This window comes from Coptis chinensis, chromosome 4, assembly GCF_015680905.1.
Source record: "Coptis chinensis isolate HL-2020 chromosome 4, ASM1568090v1, whole genome shotgun sequence".
In the NCBI taxonomy this organism is placed as follows: domain Eukaryota; kingdom Viridiplantae; phylum Streptophyta; class Magnoliopsida; order Ranunculales; family Ranunculaceae; genus Coptis; species Coptis chinensis.
In genome coordinates, this window is record NC_141459.1 from 80,553,935 (window position 1) to 80,570,709 (window position 16,775).

General features: G+C 46.5%; 1 long non-coding RNA gene and 1 pseudogene across 1 annotated transcript; one reads left to right on the plus strand and one right to left on the minus strand.

Annotated features, from left to right (window-relative positions):
- Positions 1–477: 477 nt before the first annotated feature.
- On the minus strand, positions 478–1,908 carry LOC147505041 (uncharacterized). The gene is made up of 3 exons (XR_015220521.1): positions 1,719–1,908; positions 1,216–1,318; positions 478–1,121 (listed from the first exon to the last, which is right to left on the minus strand). It is a non-coding gene; the product is annotated as an uncharacterized LOC147505041 (long non-coding RNA).
- An 11,798-nt stretch (positions 1,909–13,706) lies between these two features.
- Positions 13,707–15,886, plus strand: LOC147505042 (sphingolipid delta(4)-desaturase DES1-like pseudogene; annotated as a pseudogene).
- Positions 15,887–16,775: the final 889 nt, after the last annotated feature.

The window sequence follows — 16,775 nt, forward strand, 5'->3', positions numbered from 1 at the left end:
TTTCATTTTGTCTATCACGTGTATCGCACGTGCCCTTTTGCTAGTAATAATAATGTTTGGGTTTGCCTTTATTTAGTGTAATATAATATTAAATTCTATATATCAAAATCATACTAATCGGTTTCGGTTTTGGTTCGGGTACTCATCGGTTTTTTACTATTTAGTTTTAACGGTTTCGGTTCTTTATCGGTTCGGTTCTTGAAGACCCATTTTAAATGGGTCTAATATTTTAAGACCTAAAACCATTATAAACGGTTTCGGTTCCGGTTCGGATAATTTGGTACCCATGCACACCCTGGTTGGGTAGTCGAGCTAGAAAAATAATAAAGCTTGCTGCAGAACTGCCTTTTTTCTAGACTCACTTATCCTACCCAATACACAGGCCCAAGGATAGCTGCTCACACGGGCCAGAAGCCCAGAGATTTATTCAGGTCACGTTACGAAGTACTAATCAAGTTTGGCAGAGTTGTAGCAGCATTTACGTTAAACATCTACCAAGCAATCCATGGATGACTTACCTTTTTTCTTGTAAGAAACGATTCTGTTTCTTTATACAAACTAGATAACCATGATTAGATGTGGGTTGTTTAAATCAAAATACTGCGATATGCACAGTATATTTACAAAATGTCAGTGGATTGATTTTCAACACCCTACTAAGTACTTTCTAATTACCCCTGTAGAGGCTAACAAAGCTAAGTACTCTGTTATTGCTTCACCTTCTACTGTGACTTCAATGTCATAATCTGCAACGCGTCCCCTGCTAGTTCGCTAGCAATGGCATTTTCCATCTCTATATCTTGTGCTTCCATACGATTGATACCTGATGGACCTTCCATACCATCTGATAGACCTTGCATACCGTTCACATTGTTAAGAGTGTCTGAGCTGACAGTGTTTTCTGCTTCACTGCTAGTATCTGAGCTTTGAGAGTTCTGTTCTGAATCTGCAGAAGCTACACTGCCATGATCAGCAACCGTGGGTTTAGGCACAAAGAAACCAGTACTAATAAAACACTTCATGCACCTTTCGATCGTTCAAAACCCATAGCCACAAGCTCCTCTATGGCAGCATTGGTTTCTTGTCTGAGTCTTTTCCTCCTCCTTGAATCAAATATCTAACTGCACTCCAGTCAAGAAAATAGAATTAAGTAGTCTGAAAAGGGCCATCAGGTAAAATGATCTCACAAATAAAAGAAAGTATAGTATTCACAACCTGAATCATGGAATTTATTTCTGGATTTGTCAAGTCATCCAATGCCTTTCCAGTATCATTTTCATTCCTTCGAAGGGCTTCAGCTGCAAGCCCCTTCTCGAACCTGTCATACATGGAAATTATTGGGTTAAAAGCAAGCTCATATGCTACATACCTTTTCCAGGTTATTAGCCGTACTAGAGGAAATAAACAAGTTAAGATTGTCCCTCTAATAAAAAATTTGAAATACCATAATACCTACTATCCGCACATCAACCACCACGAAAGACAAACAAGTACCTCCTTAATATCAAAGGACTGGTACACTTTTTGTAAACATATAATGATATAATAGACCTGCTTACCCAATTGAGACTAATTCTTTTTAATCTTTGAAGATCCACAGCTTTCCTAAGGGGAGTCATTCTATAACGTTTCTGCTCCCAACAAATTTTAAAAATTTAAATGACTATGAAATTAATGAAAAAAGACATCATAGAGTGAACAATGTAAATAGAGGCTACCATTAAAGGTACGTGCTTATTACAGCTTAAACCATTACAGATACAGGGGTTCATGGTCGAGCGAGTACTCTTCCTCATCCGCTGGGAATAGGAATTGGATCGATTGGCGGGTCCGAGAATAAAGCCATAAGCTGGTTGCTGGCCGACTAAGAATAGTATATATGAAAGGGATCCGCATCCCCTGTTAGCTTGGCTTGCTTGTAGAATCGCGATCATTTTGATAGGGGGCTGTCCCTTTCCGAAAAGGGAAGTGGAGTCCAGCCCAGAACCCATGACAGTCAACTCAAGGCAGCCCATGAAACGAGCTTCAAGCCCTGTCTTTTGGGTAGCAACCCTAATTCCTTCCTAAACGAGGCGCTTTCAACAGCTACTCTTTCTTGACGTCTGTAGGGGAGTGATATTCTATATTCAGCACGCGCCTAACATGGTGGGAATGACACATCGACCTGTGTATCCAGGTCGCATCCATGAGCTAGTAGAACGCTACAGACAGATCGCAGTATCACGCGAACTACACAAGGAAGTGATGCGGATTCCCTATCCATAAGCAATCATGACTAAAGGTGTACTTACACATATCTTGACCGTCGACCCATCGATCACGGCCATAGTTACTTGTACTGCATCGCCACTCCCACATTCTTACAGGACCTAGGAGGCGTTCTCACATGTGATCCTAATCTCCACCCCTCATTTGGGACATCCTTGACACGTGGTGAGCAAGGATACACTCTCAATCTCTATAAATACCTCTCCTATGAACTACGCCGCACTGATTCTACTCTCCCCATACAACCCTGAGTAAGATCATGAGGCGATTCACTCTCAAGTCGAACTTCGGTCTCATCCGTAATCTATTCCAGCCCCGATGTGGATTTTAGGTGGAAAACCAAATCACTCCTTTACATTGGCGCGTCGTGGTCTCGATTATTTGAGAAACCATACCATTTCCAAACAAATCAGAGCCAAAACTCTCAAGCCCACGGCATAGCAAGCAAGCCTCAAGCTCAACTCCACCTTTTTAGCAGCCAACTAGGGGACGATGAACGAGCAAATAGCCGAAGCTCGAACAAGAAAACATCACACTCGCGTACCGCGGTGGATACAATGGAACCCACTAGGAGTCACCGCAGAGGGATCGGCGCCATCAACGTCGGCCAGCAGATCACCGAAGTTGAACCAAAGGCTTGACAAAAATGCGTAAAGAAAGATTCCACCCGGATAGTGCAAAAGATGTTGAAAACCTACCAAGCAAGATCTCCATTTGTCGCCGAAATACATCACAAAGTTTTTCCTCCGGACTTTGTCCAATCACGTTCCCTCGATGTACGACGTCAGACATGCCCAAAGCCAAAGATATAGCCCGATATGTTCAAAGTCTTTTTCATAAAGGCACCGTGAAGTTCGACCATCTCCATTGCGGACTATTTTCCGGCAAGTCTAAAAGACGGCCCACTGACCGGTTCTTCTTCCCTCGAGGCGGACTTCGATAAAAGTTTCAACAACTCACCGAACTGTTCAAGCCAATACGCCCACAACAGACGTAGAAGAAGGGCTTATCTCAATTCACTCTTCCAGCTCGCTCTTGGTCAAGAGGAAACCTATAGCTCCTTCCTAAAGCGGTTCAAAAAACGTAACTCTTGGACATGGAAAGCGGCCTTAAAGAGTCATTTGTCGCGAATGGCTTCACAACACAACCGCTATAGACCCATAATAACCAAGACTAACGGATCGCTCTCGAAAGACCGGAAACGCCGTCGAAGTTGTGACTTTCGAGTCGATAAATACATCAAGTTGCAAGAAGGCTTGAAAGATCAAAACCAAGAAGAGGAAGAAACAGAAGAAGGAGAGGTTTCACGAGGTAACATCATCCTCTAAAAAGGCCCCCGACAACAAGGGCAATCCTCCAAACCCAAACCAAGCAATAACCGAGAATTAATTGCGGCTCACCAGATCTCCTAGCTACGTGCATTAGAGATAAGATCGCTTAGCCGCCTTCTACCGACCGGAGATAAAGGCAACGCCAGACGCCCGACCAGCCTCTATCAGCGTTTCACCGTGCTAGATGCCATGAGACCGACGTGTCTTTGGGGGCTCAAGCATTATTTGTAGGACTGGTTGAAGCCGGACACATCAAAGCAATACACCAATATACCCGACGGCGACTGCGTCACACAAGCTCATGGCCCGCAGAATACGGCAGATCCCCACTCGACGGAGCGATCTGCGGTCCCAAAGTCGCCATCCACAGCAGAGGACGGTCAGAGAACGCCCCCGCCAAGATCGCTGTCAAAACATCAAGAGGTCATGAGCATGAGAACCATCCACATGATCACACCGTGATGATTCCGCCTCGAAGTTCGCGAAAAAGAAGGCGCCGGTGCTTCCATGAAGTTTACAACTTTTTTCACAAGCGCACCAGCGCCGCCACGCAGTTCGGGACGTAGGGCCAGGAGACATCACCTTCCTCGAGGCCGACCTCAACAAGGTTTGCCTCCCAAGACAACGACGCACTCTTCGTGGTCCACGCCAAAATCAGCGATCGGACCGTCAAACGAGTTTTGATCAATCCTCGCAGCTCTTGCTTTATTTTGTTCTACCATACGATCCAAGAGATGAACCTGCCAAAGTCGGTCTTCATAGACCCAATCGCACCCCTCTTCGGATTCAATGGCTCTAGGGCCGATCCAATAGGAGACATCATATTCCTAGATCTCCGGTGGGCTCCGAGAAGACAAGGTCGGCTTCAAACGCCGCAGCGTTTCAGCCGTCCGCCGATACCAAGTCGCCTTACTACAACGCCATTTTAGGACGACGATGGATCCATCAAATGCAAAAGCAAGATCGGGCCCACTTTGCACCAAGTGATCCGTTTTCCAGCTCCGAGCCAAGGGGAATGATGGAGCTTGAAGCAACCAATTTCGAGGCCCATCATTGTAATCAGATCATCGCGAAAAACAAGATCGCCGAATCTACCATCACCGTCAAGAACGAGCCCACCTATATAATGGCCAAAGACTTGGTGGCCGAGGTGAGAGAGCCAAGACACCAAAGCGTAACGCCGCAGCTGGGGGCTCCAACAAGAACTTCTCTCAACGGCCGGATCCCGACCTTCCACCAAGGCACCGTCAGATCAAGATTTCAAATCCTTGAGGTCGCCCCGTTGGAGAACATCACGCAAACAAAAGCCTCGAGGATCGCCCACTACCTCATACATACAACGGAGTTGAGTTGCAAAGAAACCACCTCGGTTTACATTTGTCACGGCAACAGCAAATCACCTCCGACCTCGTTGTCGAAACCACAAAAGACGCTCCAACTCTACGGGCTATTCCAGCCAATCATCGACCAAAGACAAAGATCGCAAAGTGCAATCCTCCGAGAGCACTCAAAACGCCACGAGAACCAAACACCAACTCAAAAGCAAAGAAGTGAATTGGAAACCGAAGGCGACCCTAAACTCGTTTCTATGTCGGGCTAACCTCGACCCCACACTTAAGGCTCATCTTGTAAATTTTCTGTCTATGAATAAAGATGTGTTTTTGGTCGTGATATCGACGCGGTCGGTATAGACCCTAGCATTGCATGTCACCGGTTAAACGCCAACCCGTGCCAAACCAGCCGACAACGACCTAGGAGAATATTGTCATTACGTTTTCAAAAGCGCCAACGATGAGGTAGATAAACTCAAACAAGTAGGTTTCATCCGAAGGTCGATTACCCAGATTGGGATAGCAAACATAGTGGTCGTTCTAAAAAGAATGGTACGATCCGCTTCATAAGGCCGACTTCACCAACGCCAACCAAGAAACTCCAAAAGATAGCTTCCCATTACGAATCCAATAACTAGTTGACTGGACTTGTGGGCACGAGCCGCTATCATTCATGGATACATATAGTGGGTACAACCAAATACCACTTGAAGAAGAAGATCGTGAGAAGACCTCATTCATCATCGAAAGCAAGGAATTTATTGTTACAATGTTCTCCGCTCGATTGAAGAATGCAAAGGCACATATCAACGACTAGTAACCGACATGTTCCAGACATGTTAGGAGATACCATGGAGGTCTACATCGATTTCCTATATGGTTGTCAAAAAGCAAGAAAGCAGCGACCACCTCACTCACCTCGAAAGCAAGCGTTCTCCAAAACTATTTAACCGAATGAAGTTTCAACCCAGAGAAGTGCCCTTTTGGAGCCGCCATTCGAAAAATTTCCGGTTATCGTCTCGCAGCGAGGTATCGGGTTTAAATCCGGACCAAATCGGGCGTTCTTAGACATGCCCCGACCCACAAACAAAGAAACAGATACAAAAGTTGTCGCATGGTCGCCGTGACTCAACCGATTCATATCAAGAGCATCGATAAATGCCGACCGTTCTTGCAGATACTAAAAAAAGGCGAGCAGTTTTCATGGAATGATCAATGCCACCAAGCATTCTCCACTCTTAAGGAATACCTCACAACACCCCCCATCTTAGCTACAAGCGATGACGGAGAAACTCGGGGCTTTATCCGGCAAAGATCGGATTTCGCCATCGCCGGGTCCTATTCAAAAGAGGAACACACCAGAAAAGCGGATCTACTTCACAAGTAAGACACTTACTCCAGCAGAGAGGAATTACTCCCACGTAGAGAGAGCAGTCCTTGCTTTGTTATACTCGGCAAGAAAATTCAGACCTTACTTCCAAGCCCATCCAATCAAAGTACTTAGCGATCTCCCGTTGAAGAGGATCCTTCACAAAGAAAAATAAGACCACTAGGATGGCAATATGGGCGAAGAATTGGAAAGCACCACATGGACTTCGTCCCCGTGACGTCCGTCACGAAAAGTCGTCGCCACGATTTCATGGCAGATTTTCCGGTCGAATTCTAATCGGGAAATAGAAATAGAGGTCGCACCCACAAAAGTTTAACATAAAAAGCTTTGGTCCCTCTACGCCGATGGTTCCAAGAACCCCCGGCAGTGGCATCGAAATCGTTTTAGTATCCCCGAGGGAACTATGGTGGAGAAAGTCCGCGCATCGACTTCAAGAACATCCAATAACAAAGCGGAGTAATGGCACTAATAATGGGATGCGTCGCGACAATCCATTTCGGTGTAAGGGAGATCCAAATCTTTAGTGACTCGCGAATCGGTCGGATTAGCGGATCGAAAAGAGTCACACTACCAAATAAGGTAACCTTTCCAAGTACCTTCAAGTTGTTAATGATTTGCTTCCTTCTTTAGCAGAGCTTACGATACACCATTTTTTGGCGTGGACGAGAACCGCCACGCAGATAGCCTAGCATACCTAGCCACTGCATTAACAACCGCCCCCTAGGCAATTGACCATTGAAGTGGTCGATCGACCCGCCTTACCAAGCGGGACCATATCTTGGCAATCGGTGACTGCGCTCCACTCTCTAAAGATCATATGAGTCAAACATGGATGCAGCCTATTATACAATACATCCAAAGACGGCATACTTCTAGATGAGATGCGTTCCAAAGCCGTAAAGGTCCCACACCATGCACATAGCTATTGTTTGTTGAATGTGTTATTCCGCGAAGTCCGCAGGAGGACCTCCATCCGAGGTGCATTAGTCCGTGAAAAAGGTCGTTAATTTTTTGCCGAGATCCATGGCGAGAGTGTAGCAATCATGCCTGAGGTCGCCATCGCCCACAAAGCGATCTCCTGCTGATACTTTTTGGCCCCGTGATGCGATTGATGCCAAATCGTATGTCCTCAAGTGTGTCAAATGTCAAACATTTGGTCACAACATCATACACAACCAACCCGCAAATTGATCAACATCGCGAGCCTTTCGGCCGTTCCACATGTGGGGCATGGACATTATGGGACCATTCATCCCTCGTAAAAGTAACCGGATTCCGTTTTTGTCTCTTTCGCCCGCATTATTTCACTATTGGGTCGAAGCAATTCCGTTGGCACACGCCAAAGAATCACATGTCGAATTTCATTTGGACTCATATCATCACCACCCGGTTTGGCTTACACACACACACCAGTGATGAACAATGGCTCCGGTTCAAAGGCAAACGAGCCAAATTTTTCCGCCAAGTGGAAGATCGTTCATGCATTCTCCACTCCCCAAGACGCCCAAAGCAGCAACACGGAGAGGCCAAAGAACAAAGCCATTCTAGAGAATTTGAAAAAAAAATTGAAAAGAACAAGAGCCAATGGCCAAATTATTTCGAGAACATACTATGGGCTCACCGCACCATAGCTCGCCTCAAAGACCGGGCGAATCACCATTTTCCTATGCTATGGTACGAAGCCCATCCCCCGGTTTCGATAATCACGCGACAACCCGATCCGAGCTTGTCGAGTCAGTCATAATGACTCGTCCTTAGCTCGAGAGGTCGACCTCCTCAAGAACGGTGCGATCTAGCACCCATCCGAGTAGCATCCTACCAACAAGTCCTAAAGGCGATCCTACAACAAACGAAAGTACATCCTCGATCTTTTCAACCCGGGGATCTAGTTTTGAAGAAAACTCAAGATGACTTCTAAACTAGCACCAACGTGGGAAGGTCCTACATAGTGGAACGCATCGTTGGTAATGGAGCCGACATTGATTAAAAACCCGTGAAGGGAAGTTGTTGCCACGACCTTGGAACACGCATTTAAAACAGCTTTTACCAAGAGGGCATTATGTATTGTAATTCATGTCCACATTTACTACAAGCTCAAGTGTAAGATACTCAAGATTGTTATCATAAATTGGCGGTTTTTACCGCGATCTCAAGCTAAGCGCCACTCACACCACAAGCATCTACACGCCAGCGCAGCGAAAGCGTAACGCCTCAGAGCTTACAGGTGCTCATGCCTCTCGAATCTCGCTAAGTTGAGGACTTATACTCTAGGATCAACATCGAGAACGCCAGAGCAAAGACGCCGGGGGCTACACGGCACGCCGAAGCCCAGCGGCGCAACGCCCAGGAGCTTCTGTGCTCATCGCTTTCTCCGAATCTCGCTAAGTTGAGGACCTATACTCCTAGGATCAACTCAACAGAACGCCTCAGAGCAAGACGCCTCACCGGGGCTACACACGCCTTCCTTAAAGCGTAACGCCTCGAGCTTACATGTGCTCATCGCCTTCTCAAATCTCGCTAAGTTGAGGACCTATGCTCCTAGGATCAACTCAAATGGAGAACGCCCAGAGCAAAGAAGACAACGGGGCTACACACGCCTCAGCGCTTAACGCCTCAGAGCTTACAGCTCATCGCCCTCCGAATCTCGCTAAGTTGAGGACCTATACTCCTAGGATCAACTTCGCAAAGAAGAACGCCTCAGAGTAAAGACGCCTCGGGGGCTACACACGCCTTCAAAGCGAAGCGTTAACGCCAGAGCTTATAGCTCACGCCACCTCTCGAAGTTTTACTTCGTTGAGAACCTATACTCCTAGAACCTACGTAAAGAACGCTACCGGTGAACAACACGACGTGGAGAACTCGGAGAGGCCCGCTCCCCGAGCCTAAGCTAGTCAAACACTTACATCTCCTAGATCGCTATCTCCGAAAGCAATACTAAACAAGCATAACACTTTACGAACACATCTAAAACAAGTTCAATGAAATAAGTAAAAAAGTAATACCTACAAGCGTCAAGCATAAGATAAACATCAAGCATAAAGTACCATGGAGCTATTATCTGACAAGTTTTCGATAACCGGTTCAAACCAACCGACCGTCCGGTTTACCCAGAAATCCAGATCGGATGCAAACAGAGAAAGCAAAATTAACGAATCGCAACTTTCGTGGGACCGGTTCTAATTTGCAAACCGCTTTCGGGGCAAGCCTGAAAAACACAAACTCTAATGTTTAACCCTTGTAGGGGCAAAGAACAAGCATGATCATTTCAACACGAACCAGATTTCTTACCAAGAAGCAAAATCAACATCACGGAGCACCAACCACATGTTTGTTCCGAGGAGAAATATACCGGGAAAGGCTGAACATGCCTCGCCAGCTCGCAGAACAACGCGCATATGCCGTCCCTTTGAACCCCATCTGCCTTAGTCGGTGACAATACTCGGCCCAAATTTTGGCATACTCACTACAGTGGTATACGCGCTTTTGAGCTTTGCGAAGCAACCCGGCCGACATCGCTTAGCATACGGTGACTTCTGCTACCTCCAAAGCTCACCATCTCGTGACCAGCCTAGCGTTTCATCAACAAAGAACACGGGTGCTCGCGAGTCATCGCCATTAAGTTTCCTCTTGTCGGCCCCCAGCAAACTCGCAAGCATCCCAAACCCCGAGTTGACATCGAGATCAAGACGTTGCACAACGTTCTTGAGTTTATCATACCCAGCCAGAAACTACAAGGACAGAGTCATAATCAGAATCACTTAAGAAACAAAGCGACGAAGCTGATAGAGGAATACTCACCAAACAACTCGCCATATCCATAGTCCCCAGGTGTCCATGTCTTCATCCTCGACTTCAGCTCGGTCCCCATTTAACACAATCCCCTTTAGCATGCTAGTCGCTATGGGCGCCGAGTGGAAGCTGCAATCGAACGCTTTTACAAGACGCTTCTTCCCCGTTCTCCCCGTGGTAGAATTCCCCCACGCCCCAACACGGGGGAGCTTAACCTCACTAGCGACGGACGACCTTGACCCTGTGTCGCCGCCTCAAGACGCTTCGATGGGAGCATTCCGCTGTGTTCGGCGACTAACACAATGCCGCCCATCGGCGACCCGACCCCTTGGATCGTTTGCTCTTCTTGCCACCCAAACACAACAGCTTTTTCTATCCGCGGTCCCCATGCACATGAGGATGGAACTCCATCTCCTCCATGAGCAGGGGAACTCGCCCGACACTCCCCTTCTCTCCTCGACGTAGGGCAAACACCGAGCCATAATGAAAGCTGAACACAGAAAACAAAACAAAGATGGTCAGAGCGACCAGTAACTTCTACGTTCACAATCTAAACGAAAGCAAAAAAATGCACTCGGTAAAAGGCAAAGTAGAGAAACCAAGCGGTAGGAAGAGAGAACAGCCGATGGGAAGAACAAGAAGGGCAAATGTCGTTGCTTTCTCTCCCTAGACCGGTCGTATTTATTCTCACGAAACGTCTCTTCCCAAGGCACACCATTATGGCATCGAGACACCAAACGCCAGCCAACCTGGCAGCCATCATTTCATACCCCCTGACCGCCCATTATCCCGTACCGCACACGACGCGACTATAGGGCAGCGCCCCAGAGTAATAACCCGTAACCCTCATCAAGATGAACGACCTGCACTAATTAGTTCATAACAGCAGGCACACGCTTACAAATATAAATATTCCTCTCATACACAAGGCCAGCCATAAAGGGAAAGAGCAACAAGATTCACATTCATACAAGGAGCGACCTAACGACAAAAAGGACGCCCCAGTTCATAGATCAACCGTCTTCGCGAGAATACTCGTGAAATCCAAAGACAATTAAACATCCAAAGATCGTAATCAATAACAAAGGAAAAGCGAAATGCCTAAGTCAACCTAGGAAACCAAATTTATTGTTTTTATGGCCAGGCCCATTACAACCGCGATGTGCTAAACAAATGTTCTAAACATTTTCACCTAAATCTTCTCCAAGAGTAACATCAAAAACAGACGGAGCTTGGATCACCAGAGGACGCCACAACTGCCTCAGACCAACCACGGGGAGATCGGCGGACCCCCTCGCTGCTCACTCATCAGACCACCGAGGGAGGGTGACACGATTCGCAGAGCGAGTGGCAGCTTTCAGCGATTCGCTCGTCGAGCTTCGCTCGAAGTCCGGCGTTCGGCCTCCCCCGCAGGTCGTCCATTTTCCTTTCCAGCTCCTCCACTTCAGCACGGATGGCGAGATAGGCTTCTTTGGCTTGCAGAGTGGAAGTCTTACATCGTTCAGCATAAGTGTTTGCCGCGGCTAGTTGGCCCCTCAACGCCTCCACCTCATGCTTCAACTCGATCGACTCGTTCACCGCAGAGGTCCTCTCCAGAGTCGGCAGGTGAAGCCGAGGCCTCAGTGCAGATCCAGTTCGGGCCTTTTCTCCTTTTGCACTTTGAATTCGGATAAATTTCGTCCCTTTAGCGACTCAACGTCCACTTTCTCCATTAGCCGATCCGGAAGTCTTGCCTTAAATTACGTACCCACCGATGCGTCAATGATAGCCGCACAACATATCACGTTATTATCAAACAATAGCATGTAGGGCAATAACACAGTCAAGAAGAGCGCAAAAGTTACTTACTAGGCACATCGCCTTGTCCATCCCCTCAGTTCGACTCGGCTCCTTAGCATCCAAGTCCTTCCTATCACCGTCTGTGGTCATCCCTCCAACAGCAAAGCGGCTATATAGGCGGACTTGTAGCGCGAGTCGGACCTCCTCACATAGCGCTTCTTCCGTTACCCTCGTCAATGTACATCGGGGTTGCGCTCCGGTTCTATCCTTTCCAGATCTTGGATCGCCTTTACTCCCCTTTGCACCGACCTTTCCTTCATCTTGCGGAGGATCTCCAACAACCTTGGGTCGGCGACCTCCGGGGCATCCTCACCTAGGATTGAAGTCGGGCATCGGCCTCCGCCCTGAAAGCTGCGCGAGCCGCCTTCCCCGGTTCCCGCCAGACTTCACCACCCAAAGGCGGTTTCAAATTTACCCTCGCAGCCTTTGCGGTCGTCGACTACGGAATGTCGAAGAGAACGTCGTCCACATCAAAGGAGCCGCCCCTCCTCGACCTTCCCCCCCTGGACCAGAGGCCCAAAGACTTCCAACGGTCGCTTAACCCCAAGACGGCCCATTGCCGTCTTCCAGCGTCACCGGATCGCTTTACGCTTCTCCATAATGACTTTCTTCGACGTATTCCCACTCAAGTTACCCTGCGCTCGGGCCTTCTGCTCTACTCTTTTTTCCCGGATGCAGGTCCTCCGCGCTCTTCAAAGAAATGCGCAACTTCTGGTAGCTTGGCCTGTTTTTCAGCTCGCGACAAGCTAGCGAACTTCTTGATCACTTGTCGACTTGACTCCTTTTTCAGGCGGATATCTGCATAGGCAACAAGACAACAGTTTCAATAAAAGTTCAACAAAACCAAGTTGACCTAATCAGACAACGCGCTGCTACCCACCAGTAAAGTTGTATACTTTATGGTTCACACTGAACCCGCTAGCACAGTAGCGTCCTACAAGGAGCAGCGGTCGTTTGTCCCACAACTCGTTACTCTTACCGTCCATAACGCCCGACAGCGTAGCTCGTGTTTGCAGGCTAAAGTTCAGCGACCTAGATCGCTTTACGAGGTAGTGCTCGATCACATCAGCGACCTCGATTCGGTACTCACCACTGGCGTTCAAGAGGTCAAACACCTTAAATAATCACCACGTGTTCCCCACAAACTGAACAGGCGCCTTGCCATAATGGTTCAGGAACTCGCAAACCAACTTGGAGAACGGTATCGTCATGTGCGCCCTCAGCTGTCCCTCACAGATGATCACCCCATGATTGGGTGGGGTGTACCTCTCACTAAAAACCAGAGCGTTCCGATCAGGCTCATGGATCTCCAGATCGCTAATGGTTATCCCATATTTCTTTCTCAGATATGGGAACGCCCTCAAAGCATGTTTATCCACAGCCCTAGGGCGGCAGGCGGCTTTGAAGACGGCGACCCCTCACCGCTGACTGGAAGTGCTAGCTTCAGCAGCTACAGACGCAGATCGCAGATCGAGCCACATCTTCCTCACTGCTAGCCCCCTCAGCCGCCTCGCCTTCATCATCACTCTCAACCATCTCACACACAGACTCATCCTTCTCCTCACCTACGTCATCCTAGCCAAGAGAAACTTCGCGAACCTCATTAGATCGAGTGTCATCGGAGTCTGACATTGTCTCTTCTAACCTTAACAAATCTAGCTACTAGTATCTAATAGGGTATCCTAACAACTCTAGCGCAGAGGCTTAGCACCAAACAAGAAGAAGAGGTTCAAAAATGGCAGAGAACTAACCTGAAGGATGACGCGGTAATGAAGTTAAATCTACCGGGACGGCGACCAAATGAAGTCTCAGCAGAGCAAGTGAAATTTTTGAGCAACCGCCCCTCCAGTTTCCAAGGCATCATGATTACACCCTAGCCCTAGCTGCCCACGACTTCCAACCAACTGTCCTGTCTTTTCACATCCCGAAAAAATGGGGCGCCACGTTTCTTCTCGCGAATCGCCGGATCATCACGTCGGCCGCACACGCGTCAAACGTTCACACCCACTAGCTCACATGGTTAACACGAGCCATTCCTCACAAGTCGTTGGAGATTTCCACCTCTCACATACTCCACGCGCGCTGCCGATCTCTCTCAGTAGGTCGTCCTCACAACCTACTGAGAGGGGGCTGTGTAGGGGAGTGATATTCTCTATCCAGCACGCGCCTAACATGGTGGAAATAACACATCGACCTATGGATACAGGTCGCATCCATGAGCCAGTAGAACGCTACATACAGATCGCAATATCATGCGAACTACGCTAGGAAGTGACACAGACCCCCTATCCATAAGCAATCATGACTAAAGGGTACTTGTACATATCTTGACCGTCAGCCACTGGTCACGGCCGCAAGCTACTTGTACAGACTGCCGCTCCACATCATTACAGCAGACCTATGAGAACAGTTCTCACGTGCTATCCTAATCTCCACCCCTCGTTTAGGACATCCTTTACACGTGGAGAGCAAGGATACACTCTCAATTTCTATAAATACCTCTCCTATGAACTACACCAGACCTGATTCTACTCTCCCCTAGACAACCCAGAGTAAGATACGTAGGCAGTTCGCTCTCAAGTCGAACTCGGTCTCATCCAATAATCTATTCCAGTCCCCCAGAGTCTGTTTGTAAGGGAAAACCATATCACACCTTTACACTCATGATCAAATCAAACAACTGTTTACTCATTGACATATCTATTTATGTATGATTTCCTTTAAAGTCGAACTGGTTCTGCATTAGATCTTGTTAAATTATAACTATGATTTATTCCATTGTCATACCACTCCTACATTTTGTACAAGTTGTTGAAATTTGGTGTCTCAGAGTGCTGGTGCACTTCAACAACGCAAGGAATCTTTGGCACACTTGGATGATTCATGATTGTCTAGGTAATTACCTCCATCTAGTTCCGCATTTGAGCCACAGTTATCTTTGTAAACTTGTTTAGGTACTATATGTAAACCTCTAATTATATGTAAAGATAAAACCTGAAACAACTCTCACTACATGTTTAGTAAATCCTATATATTGGGTTGTGAGATTTATGGTATTAAAGTAATCATATCATCTGTACCTTCCCCATTTTCTTATTTTCACCTAATCCTTGTTTTGCTTCTGTGCAGATAAATTTAGTTGTTACAGTATAACTATGGACTGCCACTTCTCTTTATGATTCTGGATGGTTGAAGATACTAGCGGTTGCGTACTTCTTTGGTTCTTTTCTCATCAAAACTTATTCTTAGCAATCCATGAGTTGAGCCACAATCTTGCCTTCTCAACCCCAGTATACATGCAACCGTTGGCTTGGGATTTTTGCTAATCTTCCAATAGGTGTCCCTATGTCCGTCACTTTCCAGAAGTACCATCTGGAGCACCACCGCTATCAGGGAGTCGATGGCATTGACGTGGACATTCCCAGCCCAAGTCCCTATGGGTTATCTTCCAGCTCTTCTTCTATGCCTTCAGACCTCTCTTTGTCAACCCAAAGCCCCCAGGATTGTGGGAGTTCACTAGCTTCATCATCCAGCTTGCTCTTGATGCTGTTATGGTTTACTTCTGGGATTGGAAGTCTTTAGCTTACATAATCCTTTCCACATTTCTTGGGGGTGGAATGCATCCAATGGCTGGCCACTTCATCTCAGAGCACTACATTTTCAAACCAGATCAAGAGACATACTCATACTATGGCCCACTAAACCTGCTAACATGGAGCGTTGGTTACCATAATGAGCACCATGATTTTCCTAGAATCCCTGGGAGCAAGCTTCACAAGGTGAAGGAAATTGCACCAGAGTATTACGAGGGCTTCAAATCATATAAGTCATGGAGCCAAGTTATATATATGTATATTATGGATCAAACTGTAGGACCTTACAGCCGAATGAAGAGAAAGTCATCCAAAAGCAATGCGCCGGTGAAGAAAGTTGAGTAGGAGTTGTATTATACATTAATATTCATTCTTTTGATTTTTCAGGACTTCATTTGTTTTAGTTCCTATTAATTGTAAGATTTGAGGCCAATGTGTTCTTCAACGAGAACACGATCACAATTAAACTCTTTCCACCTAATTTATAGCTGCATTTTGGCACATAGATGAAGAACTTTCAATGTACTCTTTCCCTGACAACTATTTTGGTCCTGTTGAAGACAATAATTTATCCTACTACTCACACCTTGTATGGCATGTTGTTTGTTGTCAAGGGTATTGTGGTACTCCAAGAGGATTTACTAGGGATTTGTGTTAAATGATTGATAGAATAGATTCGAGATAATGGTGGTTACAAGATCGGTCTCTTTCTCTCTCCATTATCTTCTTCTCCTATCCCACTCATACATGTAACATTCAACTTATAGACAAATATCGACTCTTATGTTGATATCTCGATATATAATAAAATGCATGGGCTGAAATATCGGCATTGACGATATTTGCCCACGATATCACTCTTTTTTGAAACTTTCAACTTTCACATTTGAAATTTTGAATGTTTCGAGAAGAACCACAAAAAAATCTATTTCAAAATTCAAAACATTTGGAAAACCCAAGCGGCTACTGTTGGAAGATGAAATGTCGGCCCAACACAAAAGCATGCATGCGTGACTCCGTGTTAAACTTTCATATTGTATTTACTTTAATGCGCATAAGGCTAAACCCGAGCCAAATAATAAACATTGGGAGTTATGAACTCATGCCCAATGTAATAACCGGACATTGCTTATTACTTGAGGCCCACATAAACAATAATTAAAATCAATCAACTAAGCCTAAAGTAGTCACGTTCATCCAGAAAATGACAAAAAATATAGTCACGAGGATTTAG